This window comes from Phyllobates terribilis, unplaced genomic scaffold, assembly GCF_046119375.1.
Source record: "Phyllobates terribilis strain yellow unplaced genomic scaffold, ASM4611937v1 Scaffold_1__5_contigs__length_1240528914, whole genome shotgun sequence".
NCBI lineage: Eukaryota > Metazoa > Chordata > Amphibia > Anura > Dendrobatidae > Phyllobates > Phyllobates terribilis.
In genome coordinates, this window is record NW_027362761.1 from 131,242,010 (window position 1) to 131,262,732 (window position 20,723).

Genomic DNA, 20,723 nt, shown 5'->3' on the forward strand with positions numbered 1-20,723 from the left:
TTTTCAGGGCTAGAGGCAGCTAAAAATTATTAATAATTTCAAAGCTGGTGGAGCTTGGTATAGATGGCCTAATACAATGAGTACCACACACTGCTAGAAGCCTAAATATTTTTTCATAGCTAGATGCAGAAAAATATTATATTGAATTTGCAACCTGGTGGAGGTTAGTATAGATGGACTAATAGAACAAGTCCCACACACTGCTAGAAGCTGAAATATTTTTTCAGAGCTCGATGCAGAAAAATATTATATTGAATTTGCAACCTGGTGGAGGTTAGTATAGATGGACTAATAGTACAAGTCCCACACACTGCTAGAAGCTGAAATATTTTTTCAGAGCTAGATGCAGAAAAAAATTATTTTTAATTTGCAACCTGGTGGAGGTTAGTATAGATGGACTAATAGAACAAGTCCCACACACTGCTAGAAGCCTAAATATTTTTTCAGAGCTAGATGCAGATAACAATTATTTTTAATTTGCAACCTGGTCAAGGTTAGTATAGATGGACTAATAGACCGAGTCCCACACACTGCTAGTAGCCTAAATATTTTTTCTGAGCTAGATGCAGATAAAAAATTAGATTGAATTTGCAACCTGGAGGAGGTTAGTATAGATGGACTAATAGAACCAGTTCCACACACTGCTAGAAGCTGAAATATTTTTTCAGAGCTCGATGCAGAAAAATATTATATTGAATTTGCAACCTGGTGAAGGTTAGTATAGATGGACTAATAGAACAAGTCCCACACACTGCTAGAAGCGGAAATATTTTTTTCAGAGCTAGATGCAGAAAAAAATATATTCAATTTGCAACCTGATGGAGGTCAGTATAGATGGACTAATAGAACAAGTCCCACACACTGCTTGAAGCCTAAATATTTTTTCAGAGCTAGATGCAGATAAAAAATATTTTTAATTTGCAACCTGGTGGAGGTTAGTATAGATGGACTAATAGACCAAGTCCCACACACTGCTAGCAGCCTAAATATTTTTTCAGAGCTAGATGCAGAAAAAAATTATATTCAATTTGCAACCTGATGGAGGTCAGTATAGATGGACAAATAGAACAAGTCCTACACACTGCTTGAAGCCTAAATATTTTTTCAGAGCTAGATGCAGAAAAAAATTATTTTCATTTTTCAACCTGATGGAGGTCAGTATAGATGGACTAATAGACCAAGTCCCACACACTGCTAGAAGCCCACAAATATTTTTTCAGAGCTAGATGCAGAAAAAAATTATTTTCAATTTGCAACCTGATGGAGGTCAGTATAGATGGACTAATAGACCAAGTCCCACCCACTGCTAGAAGCCCAAATATTTTTTCAGAGCTAGATGCAGAAAAAAATTATTTTCAATTTGCAACCTGATGGAGGTCAGTATAGATGGACTAATAGATCATGTCCCACACACTGCTAGAAGGCCAAATATTTTTTCAGAGCTAGATGCAGAAAAAAATTATATTGAATTTGCAACCTGATGGAGGTCAGTATAGATGGACTAATAGATCAAGTCCCACACACTGCTAGAAGGCCAAATATTTTTTCAGAGCTAGATGCAGAAAAAAATTATATTGAATTTGCAACCTGATGGAGGTCAGTATAGATGGACTAATAGAACAAGTCCTGCACACTGCTAGAAGCCCAAATATTTTTTCAGAGCTAGAAGCAGAAAAAAATTATAATGAATTTGCAACCTGATGGAGGTCAGTATAGATGGACTAATAGAACAAGTCCCACACACTGCTTTAAGCCTAAATATTTTTTCAGAGCTAGATGCAGATAAAAAATATTTTTAATTTGCAACCTGATGGAGGTTAGTATAGATGGACTAATAGACCAAGTCCCACACACTGCTAGCAGCCTAAATATTTTTTCAGAGCTAGATGCAGAAAAAAATTATATTCAATTTGCAACCTGATGGAGGTCAGTATAGATGGACAAATAGACCAAGTCCCACACACTGCTAGAAGCCCAAATATTTTTTCAGAGCTAGATGCAGAAAAAAATTATTTTCAATTTGCAACCTGATGGAGGTCAGTATAGATGGACTAATAGAACAAGTCCCACGCACTGCTAGAAGCCTAAATATTTTTTCAGAGCTAGTTGCAGATAAAAATTATTTTTAATTTGCAACCTGATGGAGGTCAGTATAGATGGACTAATAGATCAAGTCCCACACACTGCTAGAAGCCCAAATATTTTTTCAGAGCTAGATGCAGAAAAAAATTATATTCAATTTGCAACCTGGTGGAGGTTAGTATAGATGGACTAATAGAATGATGCTATGCCCAAAAGGTTTTACTTCACTAGGTGCAGTAAAAAAATTGGTATTCTATAAACAGGTGGTGTAGCTTGCAACACAGATAGGCTACTCCACTGACTAACACACTCTGCAATAGGCCAAAAAGGATTTGCTTTGCTAGATTTAGCCAAATGCTGTGAAAAAACCTGCACAGCACTGGCACAGACCTGTCTGGCAAAAACTGATAGGAACTGCTGTAACGTAGTCCTGAAAAGGACTGCAATTACAATTAGTCTTTACTCCCAACCTATCTATTTAAGAGCACAGACCTGCCTGATAAAAGTCGTAGGAAATGCTGTAACCTAGTCCTTAAAAGGACTGCAATCACAACTCTTCCCTACTCCCAAGATATCTGTAGATTTTTGCGAAAATTGGCTTGAAATTAACAAGGTATAGCGCACACAGCAACAGCGGTGCCGTGTAACACGCAGCTGCAGCATTGAGAAAATGGTGGCAATGGGGAAAATGGCTGGGTCTTATAGGGCAAGGACATGTGACATAGACTGCCAATGACACATGCCCTTGCTTGTGTGAAAAAAAGCAGTTCGCTCCGTGTGTGCGCTGCTGATAGGCTGACAGATTGCACCTCCCCACTGTAAATGCGGGAAAGAGAAAAAAAAATGGAGATCTTCATTATTCCTGCAGAGATCCATCCACTGCCCCTCACCCCGCCCCGCTGTACACTCAAACTGCGTATTAACATTAATTTTCAGCATTACTGAGAAAAAATCCAGTTATGATTTTGGTGCACAAACAGTTATCGAACATAACCTCGAACAGCCGAATTTTTTTCAAATCGTTCGTGTTCGCCGAACGGCTCTACACCGCCCAAAACAGCTCGAATTTGAGATTGGCGAACAGTTCTAGTCGAACACCGCTCATCTCTAAACATAAACAGCTTTATTCAGCAACACACGGGTAAACAGAAAAGTCCTCCAGTTCGCAGCCGTGTTAACACGAGTCCTTAAACAACGGTTGCCGTGGGCAACGGCCACGCCGGGCTGCTCAGAGCCTGACAGGTGCAGATCCTTTCCAGGCGTGGGTTCAACCTCACTCAATCCTGCTGAGCTTTCCTGCTATGCTCCTAGCAGGTTCCAACATAGAACAACACTAATCCTTAGTGCAGGGTTTTTAAAGGACCTGTGGCAAGAGCCACTGGAAAACTTGGGCTGGAGGGAGGAGGTCGCCCCACTGCCTTCCTGTAGCCTCCCACAAGAAATGAAGGCCCAGCCGGATTTTACTTAATCTGCCTTAGCCAGATAGCCTGACAAGGTCAATGCTCACCTTCATTCCTGCATTGCAGCCACAGGTGAGTTTGTGACTGCAATGCACTCCAATGGATTTAATAGGTCTCTGTACACATTCTGGGGAATATATAACGTCCCTCTTATATGATCCCGGTCACACCCTACTAAGTGGCAGAACCCCAGGGTCCAGAAATAGTGTCTGTGGGTGACACCACTGCTTCTTCCGCTGTTGTGCGTGCATGCCAATTCCCTGTCCATGGCGCATGCGAAGATGCCTCCCACCCTGCACGTGTCGTTGCACACTCTCCACTAGCAACATCAGCAAGCACGTCCATGTCCTTGTCCCAGCGCAGCGTTCAGTTGTCCCTACCCCAGTCATTGGAACGCAATCATAAATATGCAGGCAACACCCCACACTACTAAATTCACACATTTTGCGACTGTTTGCGCAAACTGATGGCGGCGGTCGTCCCTTGGTACTCGGTAACCAGCTGCCACTATTTCTCTCGGTGTGCCATCCCCACATTACACGAGCACGAGTCCCACAACAATAGCTGTGTCCTCAATAACGCAGTTACTGGGAAAGTCCACATAATCACGGACACGTGTATAAGTGCTTGTGGGCATGGACGGTACATCTCATGATAACACACAGGCTTGATATAGTGGAAGCCGAGACCCAGTCGGACCTTGGGATGGAACACGTCCTCCCGACTCTGAGGATTGTGGGCCCTGGGTCAATCAGGGTTGCCCCCACATTCTACAGTTCCTGCACCTCCTCCTCAGCCTCCATCTCTGAAATGACCACATCAGTCTCAAGCTGGAAGCACTGCAGCACTGCCCCAGCTAAAGCAGCAACAGGCTGTGCTGAAGCTAATATGCTTTGGTGACAATCCACACAATGCTGAAGAGCTGTGGACAGCTCTGAAAGAGCAGTCAGATCAGTGGCTGACACCGCTGAATCTATAGCCAGGCATGGTCGTGTGTGACAATGGCCGGAACCTGGTGGTGGCTCTGAAGCGAGGCAAGCTCACACACGTACCATGCATGTCCCATGTGCTTATCCCCGTGGTTCAGCGGTTTCTCAAAACCTACTCAGGTCTGTCACATCAACTTGTCAAAGGACGCCGCTTTTGTGCCCATTTTAGAAAGCCAGCTACAGCTTCCGCCACCCTTTCCATGCTTTAGCAGCGTTTGGTGCTTCCACCTCACTGACTGGTGTGCGATGTCCCCACGTCTTGGAACTCTACATTGCAGATGTTGGGAAGGATTTATGAGCAGAAGAGGGTAGTTGTTGACCACAATTATCAACACTGCCATCGGTATTCAGGTCAGACTCCACACATAAGTCCTCAGGAGTGGAAATGGATGTGAGACATCTGTACCATGCTCCAAAACTTTGAGGAGTCCACCAATATGGTGAGCGGCGATGACCCATAATAAGCATCACCATCCCTCTTCTCTGTCTTCTGAAACACTCTCTGCTCACAGTTAAAGAGATTGCATTGCAGGCAGAGCACAATGAGATGAAGCAAGGAACCATACAGGGTGATTCCACACATCCCAGTCTCATCTCATTCCAACGTGGATTGGGTGACAATGAGGAGGAGGAGGAGGAGGAGAAGGAGGAAGAACAGGAGCTTGTTTCCTGCACTATAGATGGTACTACCTGCACAACAGTCATAATGTCTGTTCTGCTTGGATGGCCTGAGGACAGGGAGAAGGAGGATGAGGAGGAGAGCATGGTCAGTCATCCTCTTGATGAGGACACGGAAGTCTTGCCTCTTTGAAGTCTGGCACACATGGCTGAGTTTATGTCACGCTGCCTTTCCCGTGACCCTTGCGTTGTCCAAATTTTGGCTGACAGTCTATACTGGTTGGTGACACTTCTAGACCCATGCTACAAGGAGACCTTTCTGTCTCTTATTCCCAAGCCAGACAGGCATAATAAAATGGGGCAGTACCAGAATGCCCTTGCGGCGGAATTATTAAAAAAATTCCCATGTGAAAACGCTGGCGGCAGAGGTCACAGTTTGTTAGACAACCAAGGAGTACAGGCAAGAGAGACACAAATGCAATCCAGCAGAGGCAGCGGAACACTGTCTAAGTTCTGGGACAGTTTTCTCAGACCCTCCCATCAAACAGGCCCTGAGGTGCAGGGTACTCTCACAGGGAGGGAAAAGTTTTGGAAGATGGTGAGGGAGTACCTTGCCGACTATACCAACATCCTCCGTGATTACTCTGTGCCTCATAATTATTGGGTATCCAAGCTGGACATGTGGCATGAACTGGCTCTCTATGACTTGGAGGTCCTGGCCTGCCCTGCTGCTAGCGTTTTGTCAGAACGGGTTTTTAGTGCTGCTGGTGGAATTATAACTGATAGGCGCATCCACCTGTCAACTGAAAATGCTGACAGGCTGACTCTTACAAAAATGAACAAGGGCTGGATTGGGCCAGACTTCTCAACACCACAGAATGATAGCAGCATAGCATACACTGTGTTCAGAATTATTAGGCAAGTTGTATTTTAGAGGATTATTTTTATTATTGATCAACATCTATGTTCTCAATCAACCCAAAGACTCATAAATATCCAAGCTTAATATTTTTGGACGTTGGAGTGGGTTTTTTTTAGATTTGGCTATCTTAGGAGAATATCTGTTTGTTCAGGTAACTATTACTGTGCCGAATTATTAGGCAACTTAATAAAAACCAAATATAATTCCATCTCACGTGTTTATTTTCACCAGGTAAACCAACATCAGTGCACAAACTTTAGAGATAAACATTTCTGACATGCAAAAACAAAAACCCAAAAAATTAGTGATCAATTTAGCCACTGTTCTTTATGATAACACTCAACAGCCTTCCATCCATAGATTCTGTCAGTTGCTTGATCTGTTTTCGATCAACATTGTGTGTAGCAGCCATCACAGCATCCCAGACACTGTTCCGAGAGGTATACTGTTTTGCCTCCCTGTAGATCTCACATTTTATGATGGACCACAGGTTCTCTATGGGGTTCAGATCAGGTGAACAAGGGGGCAATGTTATTATTTTTTCTTCTTTTAGACCTTCACTGGCCAGCCACGCTGTGGAGTAGTTGGATGCATGTGATGGAGCATTGTCCTTCATGAAAATCATGTTTTTCTTGAACGATACCGACTTCTTCCTGTACCACTGCTTGAAGAAGTTGTCTTCCAGAAACTGGCAGTAGGTCTGGGAGTTGAGCTTCACTCCATCCTCAACCCGAAAAGGTTCCACAAGTTCATCTTTGATGATACCAGCCCATACCAGTACCCCACCTCCACCTTGCTGGCGTCTGAGTCGGAGTGGAGCTCTCTGCCCTTTACCGATCTAGCCTCTGGCCCATTCATCTGGCCCATCAAGACTCACTCTCATTTCATCAGTCCATAAAACCTTTGAAAAATCAGTCTTAAGATATTTCTTGGCCCATTCTTGACGTTTTATCTTATGTTTCTTGTTCAAAGGTGGTCGTTTTTCAGCCTTCCTTACCTTGGCCATGTCCCTGAGTATCGCACACCTTGTGCTTTTTGATACTTCAGTAACTTTGCAGCTCTGAAATATGGCAAAACTGGTGGTGAATGGCATCTTGGCAGCTTCACGCTTGATTTTCCTCAATTCGGGGGCAGTTATTTTGCGCCTATTTTGGCCAACACGCTTCTTGCGACCCTGTTGGCTATTTGCCATGAAATGCTTGATTGTTCGGTGATCACGCTTCAAAAGTTTGGAAATTTCAAGACTGCTGCATCCCTCTGCAAGATACAGTTTGGTCCATATATATTTGGACAGAGAGAACATTTTTCTAATTTTGGTTCTAGACATTACCACAATGAATTTTAAACAAAACAATTCAGATGCAGTTCAAGTTCAGACTTTCAGCTTTCATTTGAGGGTATCCACATAAAAATTGGATGAAGGGTTTAGGAGTTTCAGCTCCTTAACATGTGCCACGCTGTTTTTAAAGGGACCAAAAGTAATTGGACAATTGACTCCAAGGCTATTTCATGGACAGGTGTGGGCAATCCCTTCGTTATGTCGTTCTCAATTAAGCAGATAAAACGCCTGGAGTTGATTTGAGGTGTGGTGCTTGCATTTGGAAGGTTTTGCTGAAAAGTAAACATGCGGTCAATGGAGCTCTCCATGCAGGTGAAACAAGCCATCCTTAAGCTGCAAAAACAGAAAAAATCCATCCGAGAAATTGCTACAATATTAGGAGTGGCAAAATCTACAGTTTGGTACATCCTGAGAAAGAAAGAAAGCACTGGTGAACTCATCAATGCAAAAAGACCTGGGCACCCATGGAAGACAACAGTGGTGGATGATCGCAGAATAATCTCCATGGTGAAGAGAAACCCCTTCACAACAGCCAACCAAGTGAATAACACTCTCCAGGAGGTAGGCGTATCAATATCCAAATCTACCATAAAGAGAAGACTGCATGAAAGTAAATACAGAGGGTTCACTGCACAGTGCAAGCCACTCATAAGCATCAAGAATAAAAAGGCTAGACTGGACTTTGCTAAAAACATCTAAAAAAGCCAGCACAGTTCTGGAAGAACATTCTTTGGACAGATGAAACCAAGATCAACCTCTACCAGAATGATGGAAAGAGAAAAGTATGGCGAAGGCGTGGTACAGCTCATGATCCAAAGCATACCACATCATCTGTAAAACACAGCGGAGGCAGTGTGATGGCTTGGGCATGCATGGCTGCCAGTGGCACTGGGTCACTAGTGTTTATTGATGATGTGACACAGGACAGAAGCAGCCGAATAAATTCTGATGTATTCAGAGCCATACTGTGTGCTCAGATCCAGCCAAATACAGCCAAACTGATTGGTCATCGTTTCATACTACAGATGGACAATGACCCAAAACATAAAGCCAAAGCAACCCAGGAGTTTATTAAAGCAAAGAAGTGGAATATTCTTGAATGGCCAAGTCATTCACATGATCTCAACCCAATTGAGCATGCATTTCACTTGTTAAAGACTAAACTTCAGACAGAAAGGCCCACAAACAAACAGCAACTGAAAACAACCGCAGTGGAGGCCTGGCAGAGCATCAAAAAGGAGGAAACACAGCCTCTGGTGATGTCCATGAGTTCAAGACTTCAGGCAGTCATTGCCAACGAAGGGTTTTCAACCAAATTCTAGAAATGTACATTTTATTTACAATTGTTTAATCCGTCCAATTACTTTTGGTCCCTTTAAAAACAGGGTGGCACATGTTAAGGAGCTGAAACTCCTAAACCCTTCATCCAATTTTAATGTGGATACCCTCAAATGAAAGCTGAAAGTCTGAACTTCAACTGCATCTGAATTGCTTTGTTTAAAATTCATTGTGGTAATGTCTAGAACCAAAATTAGAAAAATGTTGTCTCTGTACAAATATATATGGAGCTAACTGTATCTCACAATTTTGGACTTTTCAGAGCCCGTCAAATCTCTCTTCTGACCCATTTTGGCAAAGGAAAGGAAGTTGCCTAATAATTAAGCTCACCTTATATAGGGTGTTGATGTCTTTAGTCAACACCCCTCCTCATTACAGAGATGCACATCACCAGATTTACTTAATTGGTAGTTGGCTCTCAAGCCTACGCAGCTTGGAGTAGGACAACATGTATAAAAAGTATCATGTGATAAAAAATACTCATTTGCCTAATAATTCTGAACACAGTGTAAACTCAAATACAGTGTCTTTTTTTGGGGAGGTCCAACTCTATTCGCATGCACCTCTGTCTTCACACCCAGACATGGGTATAAGCTTCCTTATTTTGTCTATTTTCTCTTGTCCTCCTCCTTCTCCTCATCCTCATCCTCCACCACCATATCACCACAATATCTACCATATCACCATATCTATGCAAGGGACATTGGAGTTCCTCCAAATTTTTGCCAGCTTTTGCATTCACTGCATAGACAAACAGTATGGGGGATCAACTTCCTAATAAATGGTAACATTGCTTTCAGGAGGCCCTTCGACCTTTACGTCTCTTGCAAGGGACATTGGAGTTTCTCCAAATTTTTGGCAGCTGTTGTATTAGCTGCATAGACAAACAGGAGAAAAAGAGTGTGTTTTTTTTAGCTCACCATTAGATGAATCCCTGTGGCTTTGGGTGTGGACTCCAGGACGATGCTCGGATAAAGCAGCTGTGGCAATTAAATAAAGAGGATGCGGCAACAGACATCCAAATCAGAATCTTTGATATGCGGTAAAACTTCATGGTTATTTAAATTCCTTTAAAATCATGCTGTTAAAATTGTAAATTTAAGGGATTACGCATTTCGAACAAAAATGTTCTTAATCATAACCATGTCCATGTACATGGTTATGATTAAGTACCATGGGTTTAGTAAAGAAATCCACTCTCCGTTCCTACTGGGCAACAGAATCTGTCCGCGGTTCCCCTGTATTTGCAGCTGTCATCTCCCGAACCCATTATGAAGCCCTAATGAGATTCCTTCATTTTAATGTGAATTCCCAACCCCCAAAGAAATTACCCTAACTGCGATTGCCTGAACAAATTGAGACCCCTAATTTCCCTGATAAATATTCATTGCTAAATTCCTACACCCCAGAGAAAAATGTTGCAGTTGACGAGTCCCTCATGAGTTTCCAAGGCCTTCTGTCATTCTGCCAATTTACCCCCTCCAAGCAAGCCAAATATGGTGTAAAATTGTACATAATGTGCGAGAGCACAACAGGGTACATGTGCACCTAAACCAACCAAACTTCCCCCAGATAATTGGCATTGGTAAAATTGTCTGGGAACTAACGACGCCGCTTCTTCACCAAGGGTACCACGTGTACACTGATAGTTAGGACAAAAACTAGAGCAATAAAATTTGAGGTGTGTTCCTGAGAACGTACAAAAAAGATTATTGAACGTGACAGTGAAAAAAATGCATATTGCAATTTTTCAAACTACTTCTGCACTACTAGTACGCTTGCTAGAGACAAAGTGTGACCTGTGTTTATTAGTACTACTGCTAGGATAATAGCTGCTGCTAGTGGCTCCCTCATTTTTATCTGTGATGTTATTTTTTTGCTATTGTTCTACAGCGTCTGTTTCCTTTGCGATGTTTGGGTTTAACATACATTTTGTACAGAAGTATAACATTTAATTTACAAAACTTTGTTGCAACATTTAGCCAATCCGGTAAAAATTTGACATCAACCGGAAATAGCATTGGCAGGGTTCAAACGGTGGAGAAAAAAAGGATAATTCAACACCATCTTGCCTGTAATATTCGTGTGGATTATCTTTCTTTTTGACAATTTAAACACGTATGACAAAACAGACATGCAAAGTCAAATGTATCTAATTACTGTAATAAGTTATTTGTACATTTTGGGTTAAAGTCAAGCATATGAATTTCAACTGTCCCAAAAAGTTTGACGTAAAAACTAATGCAAGGTGGTCGGAACACTGCCTAAAACCTCTTTCACACGTCCTGATATTCCTGGTACTAGGAAAACTAGTACTGGAGATATCCATGTCCGTGTGTCCATGAGTGGCATACGTGTGGCAACCATGTGCCGTCTATATGCTGCATCAATATCACATGTACTGGTTCCTGGGAAACAGCGGTACAGTTTGCGCTGTTCACCGGGGCCGGGTGCTCAAGGCAGCTCTCATCATTGTCCCCTGCTAACGTTGATATCAGTGCGATCAGGAGACAATCTGGACAGTTGTATTCATCCCCCGCTGTCTACATAGAGTGTAAAACTAAGAATAAAATAAAAAACACATTATAATCACCTTCACACCTAAACCCCTGAATCTATTGTCCCCTGTAGAATAAACAAAAATAAAAAACAATAATATCCGTCACTTGTCTATGATTGAAAGAATCCATGGTGTCCCCTGCTGTAATCCATCTGTGCGACATTTGCTCATCAGCATGAGCAGGTGACCACTCACGTTGAAGAGCAGGGTAGAATGACTCACCGCAGTGAGCGGGCCCCTGAACTGCGATGATCTCATTGAGGTCACCAAAGTGAATGAGTCTAAGTGTGTAAGTGTCTCCAGTACCTGTGAAAACTGTCCCCACACGAACTGGAGACACTGACATGTGAAGGGGGCCTAAAAATGCTGAAACAGATTTCAGTATAGTTATGTGGTGTTCTTCTTTCAAGCTGAAAAAATAAAATAGGCATGTAAAAAGTAAAATGTTTGTAACTATATATCATTTTATTTTTATTTTTGGGGATGGGATAGCTATTTTTGGTTTAAAATCCTACCACCCTTACCAAAAAAGACTTAACCTTAAAAAAAATATGTCATTACGTAGGTACAAAAGGAAAGCAATTTCCAGCCACAGTCAGAATTGTTGTGGCATCTTCAATTGCTAAATGTGACTAGTAAAACAGTTGTAAAACCATTACCTTTTTTTTAAATATTAACTATCCAACCTTTCAACCAAAATGCATTGAAATTTAAGGAACCCTAAAATATTATGTAGTGAAGTAGCTACACGTAGGTTCATGACTGGAAATGAACATGCTGCAGCCACATCCAGTATGGTTGCTGTAACATACCTGGCGGCGTCCTTGCATAGTGGTCCATCTCCCACTGTGCAAAAGCGCGCACTTGATCTCCAATCCAGAATGTCTCTCTGGCTTCCCTCCATGCTGTCTGTTTGCTTCTGTTTCTGCTGCTTAAGGGCGGCGCCCGATCACTTCCTGCTTTTTGTACCTGCTGCAGGCACACCCCTTGTGCGTTATCAGCCTATTGCTGTCTTTCACCTGGTATTTAAACCAGCTGCTCCAATTAACCCACGCCTGAGCATTGTGTTCTGTCAGTTGGCTTCTGGTCACTAATATGCCAGGTCCCGTTTATGTTTCCTGCCTTCGTATCAGTTCCCATGTCTGAACTGTGTCCTGTCTGTATTATCTTCTAGCCTGTTGTCTTCTGCCTATCCTGGAGGCTGTATTTCCAGGCCTGTGTGAACACGCTCCTAGCCTGTTCTTTCCGCCTTCTAGGGGCCGCATACCTAGACCCGTTCCTGTATCTTGCCTGTTCCTGTCTGAACACGCTCCTAGCCTGTTCGTTCCGCCTTCTAGGGGCCGCATACCTAGACCCGCTCCTGTATCTTGCTGCTGTGTCTGTTCAAAGTCATGCAGGGAAGACTGTCAATCTCTGAATAGGACTGCCCACTGGAATCATATGCATACAAATACCATTGATTTCAATAAATAAAATGCAAGTTTTAGTGTAACTTTTCCCGCAAAAATATACAGTATATCAATCTGATCTGCTCTACAACATTCTGCATGCAGATCAGATGCCATTTTTAAAACAGCAGGTTACCTTATAAAAGGATATTCCTACAATAGCAATATATTTTAAAAAGAACAGTATATGCACAACTATTGCTATTGAGGAACTTGTTGTAACAGAGCTGGATGTGCAGATAGCAAAACAAATCAAAAACCTGCTGAACCTCCATGTTAACATGATTTACATACAACAGGGCACTGTTGTTCTAATGACAGGTCTGTTTTAAACGTGTTATTTTTTTTTTTAAGTATTAAATAATAAAACATTGCTTGCCCTTTTCTCCTCTTTTTTCTCCTTCTTATACCTCTGTTTCTTCTCCTTTTCTCTCTTCTTCTCATCTGTTTTTATTACTGATTTCATTGCATTGCAGATATTGACAATGATGACAATAAATGAAACACTGTAATCTTATGAAGCATTATTTTGTGTAACTGTAATTTTTTTTTCTTAGATATACTTTTTAGGCAATGTTACCTGTGCTGTAAAGGTCGTATAAAACCGGTTTTCTATTTTAATAGAGGAACACTGTTTTCTTTCTTCCACTTCAAGTAGATGTACTTTTGCTAGTTTTTCTACTAATGCTTCCAATTTACCAAAACATAAAACGTACCATAATTACAGTATGTCTTTGCATTATCAAAGTAACTCAGAAGTAGAAAAGTTCACATGGTTCATAAAAGGACAGAGTACATTCAAACTACAATATTTGAGAAACTTATAGAGAATCACTCAGTGAAAGTCTACATATTTAATTCATGGCAGTGAATACCATATAATATTTTACAGATATGAAGAATTTGCGGACAAATAAATCCAACTCCAGACTGAGAGTGCGTATACTGGAGTATTGTTATCTTGTAGATGAAGTACTATTAATACCAGTTATATCCCATGCACCACTCTGTATCCTGTGCAGGCATGGTACAGTCCCTCCACTAGGTTGTAAAAATTGTACGTGCTTCAAGAATCCAAGACACTGGGTATCTTTCAAGACAAGACGTATTTATAGTAAGTCAGTCATGGACCATTTCCTCTTGTTTGTCCAATCTTCCTCCCAAAGAAGACACAGCAACAAACCCACCTCGCAATAGAACAAAACCATCCCACCATATATGGGGTAGCTCTGGGTGTGTACTTATCCTAATGGATATATGATGCAATTAGAAATGTAATGTTCCTAACAACATACTGTATATGGTGAGATGGGATTGTTCCTGTGTCTTCTTTTATCTGGGATTGTGTATTTATCAATTACCATTCCATGAGTGATCTTTGATTTTTTTCTTCTTTATGTATTTTATACTGTTTTTAATTCTTGTTGTAGTGTCTCTATGGTAATGGAGGTTGGACCAATAGGAGGAAGCAAGGGGAGTGGTCCATGACTAATTCACTGTAAATACTTCCTGTCTTATGTCATTTGATTTAGCACTTTTTTTCTTGGCTTAAAAAAGTGTGTACACTAGTGTCAATAAAAATAATTTTTGTGAAAGGAAAATTTTTGTAATGATAATTTTTCATGATATCATCCATTTCCCTGTATACTACCTATAACATAGTTTCTCAAAACATTGCATATAAAATAATAAAATATTAGACCAAATATGAAACTTAGAGAAATATTAACTCTTTTATATCACTGACGACGCAAAGGAAGGGGAGGAGTAAGAGTACATAAAGCAATAGATGAGGATGACTATGGGGCTGTTGGCAACGGCCAAGGAGTGGCATTACTTGCAGATCTGGACTAGCTAGCAGGAAGACAATCACAAGGAGGAGAAGGAGGACATCTTGAAACTTTCCTGCTGGTCAATTTGTGAGGAAGCTACAATAAGAATAGGACTTGGCTATCACTATATCCAGGCATAGATAAGAAGATTTTGCATTAGAAAAGATAATTTCTATAGCAAAAGAGAACTTGGAAGTGCATTGAGCTGTAGGGTGCATTGCTGCAAAAGGGGGAAAAAAACAAACACTTTAAATCTTCTTCCTTAGTGAGTGTGAACGAGCTGAGTGTGACCGGAGCGTAAGTGCAAACAGAAGTGTGTGACTTGTTGTTCAGTGAAGAGGTATTTGGGAATCCTGCAGAAAATACCTGTGTGAATTGCTGTGAGTTGCTGAATTGTGACCTGCTGAGTGCTTTTCTACCTGTTTAGTTTAATTGGGCTTTTTAAACCTATTTACTCTCTACAGTTTTACAGTCTCATATTTTACTATCTGTGTATTTAAGGTGTAACTACATTGCACTTAAATCCTGAGGTGTAGCTATACTCACAAGGGGTTAATTAAGGGTGAGGGGTCATAATTAAGGGTTTATAAGGGGCAGCTTGTTGGGGCATCCAGTCCTTTGGAAGTGCATTGAGCTGTAGGGTGCATTGCTGCAAAAGGGAAAAGAAAAAACCTCCTTAAACCTTCTTCCTTAGTGAGTGTGACCGGAGCATAAGTGCAAACGGAAGTAAGTGTGTGACTTGTTGTTCAGTGACTTGGATTCAGGGAGTTTGGAAGGGAGGAATTTGGACTGAATTGCAGTCTGTATTTTAGTACTTCTTTACATTTCTTTTTACCTGACATTTCTGTCTAGTGCAATCCCCATTAGGAAGTGAGCTCCATTATTGACAATGCTATCCAGTGTACATCTTGCCACATGTATGCAATCCTTGAACATCCTGTCGGGGTTGCATACTGCTGCGCGAGATGTGTGCACATTGTGAGTTTGGAACCCCAGGTACTGGATCTGAATGAGCAGCTGGCAACACTGAGATCCATTAACAATATGGAAAGGAGTCTGCTGCTCACTGAGCAGCTGCTCACTGGGGTAGATGTGGGGGAGGGTGGTAGGAGGGAGCTGCAGGACAGTGAGGCAGCTAGCTGGGTGACAGTTAGAAGGGGGGTAAAGGGAAGAGTGCCAGGGAGGCTAGTCCTGATCAGGCACACCCCAATAAGTTTGCAAAGTTGGGAGATGAGGGGGGTGTCGGTACAGGGGTAGCACTGCTGCAGCAAGGCATGTCCTCTGAAAGCTGGGGGAGTGTCAGCTCCAGTAAGGGAGGAAATAGGAGAGCAGGGCAGGCCAGGCAGGTGCTGGTAGTGGGGGACTCAATTATTAGGGGAACAGATAGGGCAATCTGTCACAAAGACAGGGATCGTCGAACAGTGTGCTGTCTACCTGGTGCTCGAGTCCGGCACATCGCTGATCGGGTTGACAGATTACAGGGAGGGGCTAGTGAGGACCCAGCGGTCATGGTGCACATTGTCACAAATGACAAAGTTAGAGGTAGGTGGAAGGTCCTTAAAGATGATTTCAGGGAATTAGGCTGCAAGCTTAAAGCAAGGACCTCCAAGGTGGTATTCTCTGAAATAGTACCTGTACCACGTGCCACGCCAGAGAGGCAACGGGAGATTAGGGAGATTAATAAGTGGCTCAAGAACTGGTGTAGGAAGGAGGGATTTGGGTTCTTGGAGAACTGGGCCGACTTCTCAGTTGGCTACAGATTCTACGCTAGGGACGGGCTGCACCTGAATAGGGAGGGTGCAGCTGTGCTGGGGGAGAAAATGGCTAGAGGGTTGGAGGAGTGTTTAAACTAGGGATTGGGGGGGAGGGTATTCATTTTATAGGTGGGGAAGATAGTGCAGATAGTGACCTGGGCACAAATAAAGAAATTGGGGGTGGGGTTAGAACAGTCAATATAGTAAGAATGAATAGAGGTACAGAGAGATACATAAAATGCATGTACACTAATGCCAGAAGCCTCACCAACAAAATGGAGGAATTAGAATTAATTTTGTTGGAAAATAATTATGACATGGTGGGGATATCTGAGACATGGCTGGACGAGAGCCATGACTGGGCAGTTAATTTACAGGGATATAGTCTGTTCAGAAATGACCATACAAACAAGCGAGGGGGGGGGGGTGTTTATATGTAAAATCATCCTTAAAACCCATCTTGCGGGAGAATATATGTGAATCTAATGAAAATGTAGAGTCCCTGTGGGTGGAGATAAGGGGAGGGGGAAAAAAATAGATTACTGATAGGGGTTTGTTATAAGTCTCCAAAAATAATGGAAACAGCATAGAATATCCTCGTAAAGCAAATAGATGAAGCAGCGACTCAAGGAGAAGTCATTATTATGGGGGACTTCAACTACCCTGAAATACATTGGGGAACAGAAACCTGTAGTTCAAGCAAAGGTGATAGGTTTTGGACATGTATGAGAGACAATTACCTTTCACAACTGGTTCAAGACTAGAGATGAGCGTTGTTCGACTAGAACTGTTCGCCAATCTCAAATTCGAGCTGTTTTTGGCGGTGTTCGAGCTGTTCGGCGAACAAGAACGATTTGAGAAAAATTCGGCTGTTCGAGGTTATGTTCGATAACTGTTCGTGCACCAAAATCATAACTGGATTTTTTCTCAGTAATGATGAAAATTAATGTTAATACGGAGTTTGAGTGTACAGCGGGGTGGGGGGAGGGGCAGGGGATGGATCTCTGCAGGAATAATGAAGATCTCCATTTTTTTTTCTCTTTCCCGCATTTACAGTGGGGAGGTGCAATCTGTCAGCCTATCAGCAGCGCACACAGGGAGCGAAGTGCTTTTTTTCACACAAGCAAGGGCATGTGTCATTGGCAGTGTATGTCACATGTCCTTGCCCTATAAGACCAAGCCATTTTCCCCGTCGCCACCATTTTCTCACTGCTGCAGCTGCGTGTTAGACGGCACCGCTGTTGCTGTGTGCGCTATACCTTGTTAATTTCAAGCCAATTTTCGCACAAATCTACAGCTAGCTTGGGAGTAGGGAATAGTTGTGATTGCAGTCCTTTTAAGGACTAGGTTACAGCATTTCCTACGACTTTTATCAGGCAGGTCTGTGCTCTTAAATAGATTGTAGGAGTAAAGACTAATTGTAATTGCAGTCCTTTTCAGGACTAGGTTACATCAGTTCCTATCAGTTTTTGCCAGGCAGGTCTGTGCCAGTGCTGTGCAAGTTTTTTTCACAGCATTTGACTGAATCTAGCAAAGCTAATCCTTTTTGGCCTATTGCAGAGTGTGTTAGTCAGTGGAGTAGCCTATCTGTGTTGCAAGATATACCACCTGTGTATAGAATACCAATTTTTTTACTGCACCTAGTGAAGTAAAATCTTTTGGGCATAGCATCATTCTATTAGTCCATCTATACAGACCTCCATCAGGTTGCAAATTGAATATAATTTTTTTCTGCATCTAGCTCTGAAAAAATATTTGGGCTTCTAGCAGTGTGTGGGACTTGTTCTATTAGTCCATCTATACTGACCTCCATCAGGTTGCAAACTGAATATAATTTTTTTCTGCATCTAGCTCTGAAAAAATATTTGGCCTTCTAGCAGTGTGTGGGACTTGTTCTATTAGTCCATCTATACTGACCTCCATCACGCTGCAAATTCAAAATAATTTTTTGTCTGCATCTAGCTCTGAAAAAATATTTGGCCTTCTAGCAGTGTGTGGGACTTTCTCTATTAGTCCATCTATACTGACCTCCATCAGGTTGCAAATTAAAAATAATTTTTATCTGCATCTACCTCTGAAAAAATATTTGGGCTTCTAGCTGTGTGTGGGACTTGTTCTATTAGTCCATCTATACTGACCTCCATCAGGTTGCAAACTGAATATAATTTTTTTCTGCATCTAGCTCTGAAAAAATATTTGGCCTTCTAGCAGTGTGTGGGACTTGTTCTATTAGTCCATCTATACTGACCTCCATCAGGTTGCAAACTGAATATAATTTATATCTGCATCTAGCTCTGAAAAAATATTTGGCCTTCTAGCAGTGTGTGGGACTTTCTCTATTAGTCCATCTATACTGACCTCCATCACGTTGCAAACTGAATATATTTTTTTTCTGCATCTACCTCTGAAAAAATATTTGGGCTTCTAGCTGTGTGTAGGACTTGTTCTACGAGTCCATCTATACTGACCTCCATCAGGTTGCAAACTGAATACAATTTTTTTCTGCATCTACCTCTGAAAAAATATTTGGGCTTCTAGCTGTGTGTGGGACTTGTTCTATTAGTCCATCTATACTGACCTCCATCAGGTTGAAAATTGAATATAATTTTTTTCTGCATCTAACCCAGCCAATAGTTTTGGCCTAATACCACAGTTTGGCCACTCAGCTCTGCTCGGTTCCCATCCATTGTTTTTTTGTGCAAACAACTCCAGAGTTGTGAATTAGTTAACCACCAAAATGAGTGGAAAAAGGCCTGCTGCTGGTGGAAAGGGGAATAGGCGTGTTGGGAAGGGGAAAAAAGGTTGTGTCCGTGGGGTAGGTGTTAAAGCAACAGTAACATCTGCAGAAGAAAGACCATCTTCCAGCCAAACTAAAATGTCTACTTCTTTTAGCGGACAATGTGATAAGATCCCTTTCTTACGGCCACGCCAATCGCTACAAATTCCAGATGAGGCACAAAAACAGCAGGTGCTTCAACGGATATCAAGTGCTCCTTTAAGTGGGCTCTCCTCCACATCAACTTCAACATCATAAATACTCCAGTCCTCAAAGGTGTCACCCCAATCGCACTTGCTTCCTCATAGCTCCCAAATCTCCAGCTGCCCGTCTGAGTATGAGGTAGAACAGATGGTTGAGTCTGCAGAGCTGTTTACTCATACTATAGCCTGGGAATCAGAGGTCGACTCCAGCGCTTCTGTGAATCCAGACGAGGAAATGATCTGCACTGATGCCCAGAATCTTTATGAGTCGGATCCAGGACCAGACGCAGAAGGTTCTGACCATAATGTAGACCCTCATTCCCAAACTGTAACTCCTGTTGGTGGAGACAATGAGGAAGACGATGATGAGACTCAAATACCTGATTGGAGCGACAACTTTAGTTTTTTGTCAGGGCAGGAACAGGTTGGCTCTGAGGACGACGGGTGTGATAACGCACAGGGTGATGATGATGAGGTTGGAGATCCCACTTACTGTCAACCCACAGTCAGCCAAGAGATGAGGTCAGCAGAGGAGGTGGAGGAAGATGCTAGTGACGACGAGGTCAGGTTGCGCCTTCCTGGACAGAGACTTAGTACTGGAAGCACGTCAACAACTGCATCCTCAAACACAACTCTGCCTCTCACCACAAGTCGTGGTGGCTCTTCAGGTCGCATGGGTGCTAAGCCTTGCATAACCTGGGCATTTTTTCAGATCGATAAAGATGACCAAACTTGTGTTATCTGTAACATTTGTCAGCAAAAGCTAAGTAGAGGCCAAAAAATACATAGTTTGAGTACTTCATGCATGAACCGGCACATGGACATGAAGCATAAGTTGCAGTGGGAAGCTCAGTGTGCTACAATGCGGCCTAGCCGGCCGGGCCAACCACCGTCTGCCATATCTTGTGCATCCGTGGCCTCTTCATCCTCTGTGACAGGGGACAGCAGTCACACCTGTTTTGGGGCGCAGACCTGCCACCTCTTTACCCGCAACAGCCAGCGTGAATGGCAGGTCATAATTTTCTTTGGAGGTGGTAACACCAGCTGGTGTTGAGCGCTGTCCGACATCGATAGCACCACCTTTGGATCAAGGCAACCTAACATGTCCGCCTGCATCTTCCTCACAGACCGGCAGTTTGCCGGGGACACCCTTATCAACCCCATCTAAGCACAATAGCCAGCCCTCGGTCCCTCAGATGTGGACAAGTAAAAGACCATTTCCTCCTAGCCATGAGAAAGCTAAGAGGTTGAATTTCACCATCTGCAAGCACTTGGCTACAGAAATGCTGCCTTTCCGCCTGGTGGACACAGAGGATTTTCGAGACCTTATGTCCATCGCAGTGCCCCAGTACCAGATGCCCAGTCGGCACTACTTCTCAGAGAAAGGTGTGCCTGCGCTCCA